The sequence below is a fragment of the Ambystoma mexicanum genome, chromosome 6q, assembly GCF_040938575.1.
Source record: "Ambystoma mexicanum isolate Mex_15411 chromosome 6q, UKY_AmexF1_1, whole genome shotgun sequence".
In the NCBI taxonomy this organism is placed as follows: domain Eukaryota; kingdom Metazoa; phylum Chordata; class Amphibia; order Caudata; family Ambystomatidae; genus Ambystoma; species Ambystoma mexicanum.
In genome coordinates, this window is record NC_090937.1 from 158,351,830 (window position 1) to 158,367,042 (window position 15,213).

At 43.1% G+C, this 15,213-nt stretch overlaps 1 long non-coding RNA gene across 1 annotated transcript in view; it reads right to left on the bottom strand.

Moving 5' to 3' along the window:
• Positions 1-15,213, bottom strand: part of LOC138515839 (uncharacterized) — a 214,054-nt gene that overhangs the window by 25,298 nt on the left and 173,543 nt on the right. The gene's annotated exons all lie outside the window — the stretch shown is intronic.

The following is a 15,213-nucleotide window of genomic DNA, read 5'->3' on the forward strand; positions in this document are numbered from 1 at the left end:
GCTGGGTCTCGGAACCTTCCCCTAGGTTTAACCGCCACTCCACAGACACCTTTTGGTAAGACCGTTCCACTTACTTGTTGATTGGTTGTTGATACTGTTTTGGCTTGACACTTAACCAGTGTTTCCTTACAGTGGTTCGGGGTTCCACGAGTACCGCAGTTCCGGAAAGAACATCTCCCACCTGTGGCCTCAAAGGCGGCACAGAGAGTGACTCTGATTCTCTCTGTGTGGCACTTGTGGACAGAGGACTCTTCGGCTACACGACAGTCAAGACACAACACCTAGCTCCAATATCTTTGTATATCTAGATGTTTCCCTTAACCAATCCCAACCCTTTATAGGTTTTTCACTATTGCCACATAGTATGATGTCACTCTGATGCATAATGGAGTATATGACATGTAGTTTTTCTGGAAATCATTGAGAGACTACTCGTACGTCAGGTGAAGTTCGATTTAACCTCTCTGTTTTAGATAATTGTTAGTAAAGCAGTAACTTGCCATCTTCTTGAGTTTGTCAGGTTATTTGGACTCCACAATATTCTGGTGCAATCCTATCCATTACAAATGCACGTTCCAAGGGCCTTAAGCTCACATGGTAGCAGAGGATGGTTTCAGATCTAAACTAGTTTGTCTACAGAGTTTCAGACGATCGGGCACCCTCCGCCATTAGTTTTAAGATCGTGGAGTTTCCTGTTGAGAGCGGCTGATAGAAATAAACTTTCAAGAATAACCAAGACAGTGGGCAGGTCCCTCTTTGAAGAAATCCCTGCTCAGTTTCCACGGGCGCTCCGTGGAAGGAAGGCAAAGTGGTTGCATTGGAGGAGGAGTCGATGCATAGGGCCTCGAGTTAAGCAGACTGAGAGAAATGGCAATATAAAGGGGTGGGATTGTGATATTTTTTGGGTAACGGGACGTTTTGTGTAGATAAAGGAACGCCTAAGTAATCGTATTTCAAGGGAGATAGAAGAAGACGTCTCAAATTCCAGACAGAGAGTTAAGAGAGAGAATACACAGATTCAGGACTCTGCAAGGTGACGTATATAATTGGAGGCGAGGAAAGAATACCACTTACTATAAATAATTATAAGGAAAAGAGAAGGTGATCATAAAAGTTATTAATGTGCATTGTGTTATTATTTTAAGTATTATTTTATGTATGAAGTCTAGAGAGGTAATTTGCTGTGAATATTGTAAGAGACGTTGTTTTGAATTAAAGTGTAGTAAACGATTGGCGCCAATCAGAAGACAGATATGTTTTTGAAGTAAAAGAGGATTGAGCAGTGATTGATGGTGCTTGCTCATATTTATTGTTTTGAGATTAAAAGTATTGAGGAATAGGCTTTCAGATAGATAGAGATTTATTAACGATCTGGTATCGACAGTGAATTGTGACTTGTCATTATGGAGGACACTCCTCTTATGCTGCTTTGTAAAATGTTACGCAGACATGTGCCCAAGCTCAAACAGTACAGTGCAGAATGGGTAAAGGGCACAGCTGATAAAATGTTCATGCCATGGCCGTAAGGGGGATCATTGTCAAAAGCTGTATTATAACACATGGACACATATGTGCACGCTGCGTACACGGGGAAGAAATTAGAGAAAAGTCTGCCAGTTTTAGAACTTTGGAAAATGTACCAAGAGGAGAAAGAAGATCCAGTACAGGAGTAGTGGATGCTTAATCATCATAAAGGGGAGAACAATGAGCCCTCAGCTCCTCTTACTTAGTCCGAGATTAAGAGCACAGATACAGACGAGATAGGAGTTTATCCTTTAAAGGAATTAAAAGCAGCGGTGCTGTATAGTAACCCAACATATGAACCCCCTGCTTACAGTAGTGATGACAGTCCAGAAGATAGCAAAAGGAAGGAAGATGCCTGTAAGTTTGTACGAGATAAAGAAGAGGTGAGATATCAAATATATTGACAGATATAGACAGAGAAATTAAGAGATGGAAAGGAGAAAGGAATAGGGCTGATGAGGTAATGCTCGTAAAAAATGAATGAATGGGAGGACAGATCTTACTCCAGTTAGATGGGAAAAGCATTGAGGGGGTTAGGCAAGGACGAGCAAGAAAGGAAAGATAAGGAACGACAAAAGAGGTTGGGAGAGCATGAGCAAGGAAGAAAAAGCAGGGAACGATGGGAACAGATATGTAGAGAAGAACAAGAAAAAGACAAAAAGTGGACAGAGGAACAAAGGAAGTACGATACTAGAAAGAAAGAGATAGACGAAAGAGATAGGCGAGAAAGAAAGCGAGAGGAAGAAGAAGCACAAAAAGTGAAGGAAAAAAGATTACAGAGAAGAAGAGGAATGAAGGGGAAAGTGAGAAGGGAAGAACAAAGGCAAGACGAAGATAGGGCAAAAAGGTATTGATGCCAGTCTTATCCTTAAAGAACGAATAAGACCAAGCAATGAAATACATTATACAAGGGGCAATGGGACACGATAAATGAAGTTCTCCCGATGAGAGAAAAGAATCAAGAAACCCCTAAGGTAGCACAGAAGGGGAACTATATGATGCAGAATGTATTGGAGAAAGGATTGACAAGATATATCAGCAAATAAGGCAGGACAGCGAGTATGGGACTCGAGGGAGTGGCAACCGATCCCTGATACCTAAACCACGGGATGAGGAGGATAACATGTTTAGTGATGAGTGCAGAGCATTGTCTTTGAGTAGATTAAATTTATAAAGGGAAGAGGGGGATGATACTATTTGGGGTCTTGCAATGTCAGATGAGGAAAGAGAGACAGGTTGTGAGACAGACAGAGAGGGTACATGCGCCCACCTGGGAAGTTAATAGAGGGATAAAGAGATGAGATGGTCAGATCTGGACCATGTTATGTTATGTTATGTTATTTGGAATTTGTATAGCGCTCTATGTATCATAGGTAGGACCTCAAAGCGCTGGTAGGTTGAAGGCCCTCGGGGACCGTAGTCCAGGTCAGTTGAGAGAGTAGGGTGTTGTAGGGTGCTTTGGTGCACCAGTTATGCGTAGGAGAGATAGGGAAAAATGTGTCTGAGAAGGTTGAGGTGGTAGTGACAGCATTTTGACACATTGTTGATCTGACAGGAGAGGGTCAGACCTGAGTCCATAGTGCAGCCTAGGTTTTTCACTGTATCGGAGGGGGCATGTGGGGCCGAGGGATGGGGGAAATGGGAGCGGATGTGGTAGAAGGGCAGTATTGCAGCACATCATGATTTCAATTTTAGCAGGGTTCAGAAGGAGGTGATTTATTGTCATCCATCAATCAATATCACTGAGACAGGCTTCAAGGTCAGGAAGGGGGTTGGTGCCTGACTTGGTAATTCATAGGATAATTTGGGTATCGTCAGCGTAGTTGTAAAAGGGGATGTTGTATATCCGGATGATTCCTGGTAGAGTGGTCATATAGAGGTTGAACAGGAGAGCAGACAGGCATGTGCCTTGGGGTACTCCAGTGTTCACTGAGCAAGCAGTTGAGACATAAGGGGAGAGGAGGGTTATTTGTTTCCTGTTGCTGAGGTAGGAGGCGATCCATTTGAGAGCAGTGCCTCGGATTCCTAAGGCGTGAAGGCGGTTAAGGAGGATTGAGTTGTTAACCGTGTCAAAGGCTGCAGAGAGATCAAGGCGAATCAAAGCTGTGCAGCCGTCAGAGTCTGCAGTGACCTTGAGAGCATCCCAGATCGATATTAGAGTGGTTTCAGTTCCATGTCACGGTCTGGAGACTGATTGTGCGGGGTCGAGGAGGTAGTTGGATTTTACAAAAGTGTTGAGCTGGGAGTATGCAGTCCGGTTAATGAGATCCGTGAGAAATCTGGTGTTGGAGATCAGTCTGTAATTCTTGGGGTCATGGGTGTCAGGGATGCCTTTTTTAGAAGTGGCTTGACATGCGCTATTTTGAAGGCCTCAGGGAAGATGCCAGAGGTGAGGGATTCATTTAGAATGGCTCTTGCATGTTCTCCTGCACAGGTAGACGTGAATATTGCTTTCAGGGCAGAGGCTGGGCAGGGGTCGAGGGGTGACCGAGAGGGTTTGCTGGCTGACAGTAAGTTAAGGTGTCTTGTCTCTGGAGATGGGTTTGAAGGAGTCAAAGGTAGGGAAATTGGGCATCGGGGAAATGGGATCAAGAGTGGTTGATGATGGGGGGAAGGACAGTTTGTTGCTAAGGGATGTCATCCTGTCAGGAGCGCTGTTGTAGAAGTGTAGGGAGGGGGAGTCGCAGAGTGATTGTGTGGGGGTGGATTGGTTAGAGGAGCAAGTGGGTTTGACAAATTCTGATATGATCATGTGGAGTTCTTTGCTGCAGTTGTCACAGTAGAGAATTTTTTAATGTAATAGGCTTTTTTGCCTTTTCGGATTTCAGCTTTGTAGTTACGGTGGTGCATGGATCTGCTGAGATCGGTTTTAGATGCTCGAACAATTGCCCTCAAGAGAGTTATTTAGTTTTTTTGCATTCCTTAGGAGGGGCGTGAACCATTTGGGGGATGGTCCATTGTGTGAGAAAGCGGGGCACGAGGGGGTGAGAGGAATTAGTGAGTCATTAAGCCAGGCTTTGAAGGAGTCAATGGTTAAGGCTCTTTTGGGGGAGCGTTGCAGGGGGGTGAAGAAGCAGGGTGTTGCAGGGAGGCAGGGGGAGCTGTAGGAGGTGGGGCAGGGGTGTGGATAGAGAAAGGGATGGCATAGTGGTCGGTCCAGATGAGTGCTTTGGGACGGGATAAGTAAACCAGGTAATGGCAACTGAAAATTGCATCAGGGGTGTGCCCACCTGAGTGGGTTGGACCAGTCGTATGATGGGAGAGGTGAGCGCATCAAGACTGTCAACCAGCGGATGAGCCATGGGGTTATTGGGGATATCAAACCAGATATTAAGGTCTGCTAGGAGTGTAAGAGATGTGTGATTTACTTGAATGGTAGCTATTGAATCACAGTGGTTGTTGGTGAAATGTCTATCGTATCCGGGGGTCTGTAGATGAGGGAGAAGCTGTGGGTGAAGGTCAGTGGTAGAGCTAGTTTTACCAGAGGGGATTCCCAGAAGGCAGTGCATGCCTAAGAAAAGAAGACAGATCCCATACCATATGCTGAACTTCCCCAAAGATGATTGTGTAGTGAGAGAGGAGAAACTCCACCTTATGTGAGTAGGTTAAGCTTGGTAACAGCACGAAGATAAATAGGGACGATACCCCCTGCATTTGGCAAACAAATAGTGGGATCCAACTATGAGATGAGTTTCTCACATTTCCCATTGCTAGAGAAGGGGGGAGCAACACTGCAATATATTCTTTGGCCTCAGAGGGATAAGGATAACATAAAATTCAAGCTCTCTAGTTTGACTTCATGGGCTGGTAAATGGATATACGAATTAGAGAAATGCCAGCAGCATTGCTGAAAATCCCACTCAAACAGTTGCATTACCCTGCACATATAACCAGAGAAAGGCCCTCATTACAACACCGGCGCTAAACCATGGCGCTATTAGCACCATGGTTGCTGCCGGTATTGTAACGAGTCTGCCATGGTGAAATGGGGAAGTACCACCCCATTCCAAGGTTGGCGGGGCGGTACTTCCCCATTTCACCATGGCCCTTCCCCATTCCCATTTTTGCCCAATAGGGCTCAATGGGAATGTGGAAGGCGGTAATTACGGTACTGCAAATTGCGGTACCGTAATTAGCACCAAGGTCCCTTTGCGGGTCCATTCCTTAACGGCTGGTAAAACCAGCCGTTAAGGTGGGAACCCGCAAAGGGACCTCGTAATCAGGCGCTAAGGGATTACCGGTACCGGTAATCCCTTAGTGCCAGGGTCATAATGAGGCCCAAAGTCTTGCTGCCACCATTGCAGAAGACTGTTTTGTCCCCAAACTATTGGAACATGTAGCACAGTTCATTGTGAATTGCATTGTGTGTCAGAAGTTCACAGCTAGGCATACACTGAGAACAATTAGAGGAGTAGTAAATTGACCAAATGGTCAGTTTCTTCATTTGCATATTGATAACGTTGATATGCTGCAGACATTTAATGGATACAGGTGTCCATTCTCTAGGTGAATCAAAGCCGGTCCTTACAAACACCCAGATGCCACTTGTGCAGTGAGGTTTCTAGTGCACAAAGTATTTCCAAGATGGGCTGTGTGCAAAGTACTGAGGTCTGATAATGGGCCACATTTTGCCAATGATCTATTTGTACAAATAGGACATCTATTGAGAATAAAACATACGTTTTCTTCTGCTTATCATCCACAAGCAAACGGAATATGTGAGAGACTCAATGGCCTCCTAAAAGAGAGGATAGCCAAGATCAGGTTAGCTTTGAAAAGGGGATGGCTATACTGCCTCCCCCTAGCCTTACATGCCCTTCAAAATCAGTCAGGTTCAGACCACCATCGTACTCCCCACAAGTTAGTGACAGGGTGTTGCATGAGGACCCTTCTTACGCCCCCATCTAGAGCCAGAGTGATGTCCAGAGTGTAGCGCAGACGCTAGGTGATGAAAAGCATTATTATTTGACATGTTTGACTACCAGTGTTTCTTTCATTGCAGATTAAGTCAAGCATCAGAGGGAGGGATCAAGGAACACGGAAGAGGACAGCCCAGTAACCAATACAAGTTAAATATTGCCACCACCCAAGTTGTATGTTGGAGACCGAATCTTAATAAAGAACTTCACCCAAACAACTGAGATTTAAAGGTCCTTTCTGCATAGAAGAAGTTTCCCCTACTGCAGTTAGGGTAATTGGAAGAAGAGCGTGGTTACATTTAGGAGATGTAAAAACATACAAAGGCGAGACCCCCCTCCAGCACCTGTTGACCAAGAAGCAAGACAAGAAGAAGAACGATAAAACAGCGTGTGGTTAGCACATATTTCTTTTGGACTGGAATTCAGTGAACACTCCTTACAAGTTTTGGCAGGAAGTGCATGGCTTGCATTGAATTCCAGAGGCTAAAAACATACTTTTTAGAAATTTGTTGAAAAAATAAAACTGCATCAGTACTGTGCCTAAACCTTAGTTCCGGATTAGAAATTGGAAGAGAGATCAAGATCATTGGAAGCAGAGTGCTCAGTCGGAGCACGTGGAGACGCTGGTATGCAGAGCAGGCCGGCTGTGAATTCTTCAGTCCCGGGCCTGGCGATGAAACTTACAACTCTTTCTGAAGAGCAGAGTTGTGCACGGCAGGAAGCTGTTTCAACGTGGAAGTATTCTCTGCCTGGGGTGGTGCCGGCAAGCCCTCCCCAGGCCCCAGATAAGTGTTTTAGTTGAATGTGCTTGTATTGGTGACTGCGCGTTTCCGACAGAGTTAGTTTGTATCGCGTTGTGAACTTTTGCTATGAATTATTCACTACCATGCAGTGCAGTTGGGAAACACACATGATTATTGGGTCTATAAGTACATATACCAGTGTGAATACAACACAGGTGTTTTCAGGACTGAGAGAGACACTTGCAGAGTTAAAGCAAGGGGCAAGTCATATCGTGAAGTAACGCTATGTTGATTGTGGTTGCATTCCATTTTGTATCATTGTCATGTGCATACTTGTGTTCTATTTGTCAGTGAGTTCAGGTATCATGACAGGAGCGCTGAAGCACACCTTTGAGGGGCATTACTAATTAAGAAGTATGTGCTTCTCTGATTCAAGAGTCTACAAGTGTTCAATGTTATGTTCCATTTATGTTTAATGTGCTTATGTTTGTGGCTATGTTAGGGAAAACTGCAAATACAGTGTGTTGAATTAGTATTCTAATCAAGAGGGATACTGACAGGAGAGTACTGAGGCAAGCCTGATACGGTTTTGTTCTTGTTTGTATGTGCTACCCCCTCCCTATACACAACCTCTCCCTAACTCTCTTCCCCCCTTCGGCTGCCTCGGGGTACCTGTGTTTCTTAAATTAGGAGCTTGTGTCAACCAAGGTGGGAGGGGTCACTCCATTTGGCTTCCGTGGCTAGGAATGAGTTGTGTATACGTCAGGGATGTGACAATACTCCAGTCATACTCTGCTCTTCTTAGAAGAGATGTTAATATTCACACCTTTCTTTATGACCCAAAAAACTGTCCTGTTATAAGAAGACTCCTGATTGCGATAATTGAGCTGATTGTGCAACTGCGAATGTAAACTGAACACCTTATTAAAATGATTTGTGAAGAAGAAAATGTGGTTAAAGAGATTGAGCTCAAGGAGTACTGGTATGGCACACCAAATGTTTCTCTAGACTTCTGTGCCTGATATATATATATATATTTATATGTATATGTATTTCTTTTTCTTTGTGTATCGGGAGGATAGCTCAGCGGCAACGTGCTCGCCTTGGCAGCAAGGCGACACAGAACGACACAGGTTCGATCCCCGGCTCCGCGCTTAGCAACCTCTGGGTATTAAGCGTGTTATAAATAACGTATCATATCACATCTCACATTTTGAAGTCTCTGTTATCCTAATGATTCCATTGAAAACACCTAAGAATTTTCCCAGTATGAGTACACATGTTGATCATTTGATCATTTCTTTAACCTCTATGGGCATGTCAGGTGACATAAGAGGGATGCAGAAGAAGATAACCAGGGGATAACTATCTATCTTGATAATTCAGCTCACTTGGGGAATAATAAGGTTCCAACCCATATGAAAGGAGGGGGAGAGAGCACCTGATGAGAATTGCTATGTTTGCTCTCTCATCCCCTATGCCATGTCTACAGTAAGAACCTTCTTTTCATAAGAGATGTCGGTGCAAGATGTGAAGTGCCTCTGTCATCTAGCAGCATGTACTACTAGAGGACAGTTTCAAGGGAACTGGACAACCTTGCGATGGAGATCAAGACAGTCATTTCCATACCAGGATGATTATATCAAGACAAAGCAGATGGAAAAGGAGGCTGGATGAACAGACAAGATACTCATGTATCCTGCTGCAGGACAAGGCAAGGAGATTGTTGAAGAAATTAAGAGGATGAATTGTTCTGACATGACGGAAAAGACAGGAATGCCTGCATCCAGGGAACGTTCACAGCTGCTAATCTTTGGATGAGCGAATATAACCAAAGGATGGGAAGATGGAATGATGTCCTGTGCAGCTCATCTGCTGAGGAAGGAAGCAGTGGAAGAGGTACAGAAGGTGAATGATGAGTGTCTAAAGTCATGGGCCAAGTACTATAAACTGCTGACATGGTGGAAGATGAATCATGCCCAATGACAGTAGTCCCATGAGTTAATGCGATACTGTGCTTTCAGAGCAAGGAAAAAAATCACGTTGGACATTATAAAGGGTGCAAGAACATAATTGACGTTCCTTGAATGATGAGAGGGACGCTGTCTTAATGGATCAATATTTGGAATGTGGATCTAGAGCATATATGAAACTACCCAGGAATTGGGGTGGAGTATGTTCTTTGGTACATATGCATGTTCCAGCACTGGTGATTCCACAGAGTGACCTGAAGATTGAAGGATTTCCAAAAGTGGACGAGCACATGAGAAAGAAAAGGTCACTAGATCTCCGGCGGATGAAGAGAGGTAATTATTTCTCACAAAAATCACTAACAGCTTATGAAGACATTTCTGACAAGCACAAACTGGTGATGTTCACATCTATGTTCATGCCTGTAATTCAAACAGCAGTGAATGCCAAATGGATACAGATCATCAGGTGGGATCTGCTGCAAACAATTAATGCCACTATAAAAGGATTTAACATAAAAGACGAGCTGAGTGCCATAAGGTTGATGACCCTCCAGGATAGATATGTCCTAGACATGATTACAGCAATGGAAGGAGGTGTTTGCACCAAGATTGGGCCAACATGTTGTACATTCAAACCATCTCATGACGGCGAGAACAGGACTTTGACAGAGGCCATATTGATGTTGACAGATCTACACGTAAAAATGGTGGATGAGGGAGAGGCCATTGGAGATGACAGTTGGTTTTCACTCCTGTTTTCATGGATTCTTTATTGGATGGCAAGCTTATTCAAGTTCCTTGGAGCAATAATGGTGATAATAATAATTGGATTCTGTATGATAAGAATAATAATTGGACAATGCCAGGAATTGGTAAAGAAAGCAGTGGGAATGAAGATCATGATTGACACAAAGGATGAACCAGAAGACAATGTACTGATTGATAGTGGCACCAGAGACTACATAAAAGTAAGTATTGTGGCACCTGAAGAAACAAAATTCTAGTATCCAAAGGATCATAAGAATTATGTGGAATGATGGGTCTTCTGTATCCCAAATGGAGAGTGCAGTTACATGACCTGGAGTGTGGATGAACACATTAGAAAAGCAGGCACCCTGAGGGGGGTGATAAAGATATGGACACCCAAGAAACCCTTCTTCAAGAGACGATACAAAGAAGCAGGAAAACTTGAGGAGGTGGTAGAGGACTTGACCAGAGGGCGGAATGTAGAGGAGCAAATGTATTCATCCGCAGGAGACCCTGCCCCCTACACCCTTTGTATTGGTGACATGAGACCGTGCCTTGTCTAACATCAACTATCGTGCAAATATTGCAGCAAGTATTTGGAAGAAGATATCCATTCAGTCAACCCCATCAAATGTACCCTGCATGTTAATGACAACCTACAGGAGGAAATCCCTGAAGAAATATAAGAAAGAACTTAGTAAATGAAATGATGATGCCATAAGAAAGTGTGCACAACGTCCCGAGATACTGAATAAAAATAAAGGGCCTCATTACGAGTTTGGGGTAGCCATGCCCCTAATAAGGGTATGGCTACCCCAAACTCGGGTCCAGGTTCCCTGAATGAGGAAATACTGGGCCATTCCGACCTAGGAGGGCCCGATATTTCCCCATTCAAGGAACCCAGACCTGATACATCCCGATTCCTATTTGAACCCCCATAGGGCTCAATGGGAATGGGGAGCATGCTAACAACAGGCCCGTTAATGACGGGCCTGTTGTTAGCATGCTGGGCCACTCGCGGGACCCGCTAAGGACATCTGGTAAAACCACGCTTCCTGAGCGGGTCCCGCGAGCGGACTTCGTAATGAGGCGGTATGGGGTTAACGGCACCGGCAGCTCTACCAGCGCTGTTAACCATACCGCCAGGGTCGTAATGAGGCCCAATGTATGGATCATAGAGGACAAATGACGAAGTAAAGAATCAAGTGAACCATCAAAGTGGAAAAGAAGATTACATGTTAACAAAGTGCTGTAGAAAACAGAAGTTCAATAAATGTACAGACGATGAAACGCAAGGTAGATCAAGTCATTGTATGGGCTAGCTATGAATAGTGAACAGAATGCAGCTGAAGACATCATTGTATAGAAACTGGACATTGGTATCATGAAACAAACAAGCCAGAAACCATGAAAGGGGAATGAAACTCTGTGTCACAGCAGAATAACAGGATAGTGGAGCTGCGTGGCGAGGCTGTCTGGCCTGCAGTCAAGATCCTAGAAATTGAGAAGAAGAACAAGTGTGCAGAGGATGAATCCTCTCACGTTAAGGTGCAAGAAAGAACACAAACAATGCCAAGCTTTAATTCATCTAAAAACATTTAAAAGCTGCAGAATGGACCAAATTGTTGTCTCTTGTCACATGAGCTAAGGATGGAAATAGAGTTTGAACTTGGATTTCCAGACACGATATTGAGTTCCCTCACTCCTGTACATTCCCAAGAACGAGAATACTCTGCAAGGCCAGGCACAAAGACAATTTCATGGCAGAAGGCATGAGTGATGAGAGATGTTGGGATAATTGGGTGATGAGGTAGCTTCATGTCCTATATCCCTGCACCTGGGTCTGTGATTAAGTGCTGCTAAATGAACTGAATGTTCCAGACATGGCACAAGTGTGCCAACCAATTGTATTTGTCCATATAACGAAGGACCTTATAGTTCAGAAGACCAATGAAACACAGTGTAACAATGTTTTCTTAAATAACATGTTTGAACAGGCAGGCATAATTTGTCCACCTGATAAAGGACAGCCAATAACAATCCTAGCTCCTATATGATTGTATATCTAGATGTTTTTCTTAACTGATAGGTTTTTCAATATTGCCACGTAGTATGATGTCACTCTGACGCATAATGGAGTATATGAAGTGTTTTTTTTGTGGAAATCATTCACAGACTGAGCGCAAGTCTGATGATGTTCGTTGTAACCTCCCTGTTTTCGATAATTGTTAATAAAACATTAACTTGCCATCTTTTTGAGTTTGTCCGGTTATTTGGACTAAGAATTATTCTGGTGTAATCCCATCCATTACAAAGGCAGGTTCCAAGGACCTTAAGCTCAAAAACATGTAATGGGCCTTCATAATAAGCTTTGTAAAATGCAGGATCTGTTCCTCAGCTGACGATTTAAAATGTTAGAGAAGTATTTAACGAGCTAGCAGATTATAACAGCTCACCTAATAATAGTTAATTTGCATGTTTTTGAGGCCAGCACTAATTCGTACCTATTAATATAAAATGTAGTGAACCACTCTGTGTTTGTTTGAAGCGGTTGGATTTTACTCATGCGTAAAGCGGTTACTCATAGTGCTTTTTGTGAACCAGCTAATAAGTGATTTAAATCATCACAATACTCATCCCAAGAGGACTGTCCCATTCTGCAGGGTGGGAAAATCTAGGCGATTTAGTTGTGCCTCCTACAGATCTGCAATTGCTTTTGGAGTTACTTCACAGGTTGTATGGTTCCAAAGGCATCGCCATTACTATCACCTCTCCGATGAAGCAGGTCGTAACCTAACTCTATTGGCTGGTGTAGGTTGTGGTTTCAAGTGGAGCAACACTCTTGGAGTTGCTTCTTTTGCTGTTGTTTCTTTTTCCTTGCAAAGCAGCACTTCAATCAAAATTGTTGTGCTCTTCAGGTAGTTGACGGATGAACACAACTTGTATTCCCAATGCTTATGCACATATTTTTCTTGCATCACATGCATTTCCTTGAGCACTTTGCTCAACGAGCACATGGAACGTTTTGCCAATCAGTAAAAATAACATTGCCATCAGGCAAACTACAGCTGGCAAAATATGAGCCTTTTCCACTTGTAAATTAGGCCATTGCTCCCCAGCGCCCTTTATAATGACCTCCTTTGTTGGTAGATCCTTAATTAGATTGCCTTTGTTGGACTCAGGGTGTCCCACTGCTGGTGTTCAGTAGCACCCAAGAGTTCACTCACTTTGTTGACTTTTGGGGCAGTCTGTCTTTAAATGTGAACCCCTAACAAGCCCATGTGCTATTGTAGAGGAGCAGAAAGCTGCTTTCTCACTAGTTCCCGCCCCCTCACCAACGGCATACTGGAGTGGTCGGAGAAAAGCATTAAATGGGACCCCCTGTGTTGTTCCCATACCACATTGAGTGTATGAGAGACGTTATGCACTCAGACAACCATACAGAATGTACCCTTATGTTCAGCCAGTAGAAGGATGCCACATGGAAGGATGCCAGCATGCACCTATGGGCATCATGGAGCATTAAGTGAAATCCAACAAGTGCAGGGTGATGTCATTAGGAAGATATATGAACCTATGTTGAAACAATATAAAAATACTTAAGAGTAATGATCTAACTGAAGCACGAAGAGAAACATGTACCTAAAAGCTAAAGTAATCATGACTACAAAGAAGATGAACTTATTGGTAAAAAATAACTGTAAATATGCACTAACGCAAGGTAGAAAGGAGACATATAGAAGCTTGCTACAAAGGTATATATAACGTGGCTATGACGACCATGATTGGAAAATGGACGCCGATTTGTGTCTGATACAACTAAACTACCTCAGAAACAGACTAAGGCTGTATGATCAGGAGACTCAGAAGAATAGTTATGTGTGCAGAACCGACGAATAGTCAAGGTTGGCCCAAAATAAAGGATGCTATTTTAAGGAATAAGCACAGAGCACAAAGGGAGTTACATGGATACGCTCTGAATATGGGACATTCCTCATAGATTGATGAATAAGAAAACATCTGCAAGAGCCAACTGTTTTTCAATTAAAAGTGTACAAAGTTCATATGAGATAGGGTGAGCAAGTCTCTAGAGGCCAAGAGGAACAAGTGCATACAGCATAATTAAATGAAATAGCAGAAAATAGAAGGTCGAAATGGACAAATTCGTGGTCTGCAAACACGTGATTTTGGCAAAGGTAACAAGGGCTTTTCATTAAGCCTTAGACAAAGATAGTGGTGTGCTTACACTCCCTTGAATGTTCTTTGGCTTATGGCCTACTGATGAGAGGATCAAACACCTATGTTTCATTTCGCATACGTGCCGCTAAAAGAGTCAAAAGTCCAAGGTTGGGATAGTATGCCAACCAATCAGTGGGTTAGAGGTACAACCTAACATACAATGTTGCATAGACCAATCCACTGAGATTTTGTCCTTTATAATCAGTGCTGTACATATTTAGAGGTAGTTCAAGGCGTGCCCTACAGATAAGGAGTAGCCAATGATGCACTAATCCTTATCTATTCTGTAAGTAGATGTGATCCCTTAACCATATCTTCCCCTTGCTAGGTTTTGTATTTTGCCAAGTAGAATGATGTCATAAATGAAGGATATTGGGGTATAAAGACCTCTGTGCAATCAAGCTGCTTTGTGAGTGTACACGCATCATCATTCCGATTTTTGTCAGGTCTCCCTATTTTGAATAAAGTAGTGTTTTGCCATGTTCTTTGAGTCTGTCCGGTTATTTGGTCAGTGATCTTTATTTGTAATTCAATCTAGCACAAGATTCGCTTCAAGGGGCTAGATCACACTATTAAGCCTCTTTTGAACAATTATGGCACATGATGGTAACACGATGAAAGTGGAACTTTTTGTGTGACGTATGTAAAACTGTTTTAATTTTTCCTTTAGTTTTCTAAATTTCTTAGATTTTCATCCTTTTTGTGCAGTGCTGTTTTTAGAAACTTGAAAAAGTGTTCTGGATCACTCTAGCACCACATGGTTGACTTTTTTAAAAACCTGTGAATGAGAGCCATGACAACCGCTCACATGGAGCATGAAATACAGATTATTCAAAGGTCCACCTCTTGTCACATACTTCACATGTGTGTGTTGCTTGAGATTCCATTGACTATATAAAAAACAGTCCAGGCTCTAAGAATTTTAGGTACAGTACGCGAAGTCCCTGGTCATTATTGTTTGCATTCATCGAGGGGCTTGTTCTACAGATGTTTCTAAGTCCCATACCAAAGAAAACGTTGCCTGTTTATTAGCCTGACCTCATTACTGCAATAAAAACACTATCATCA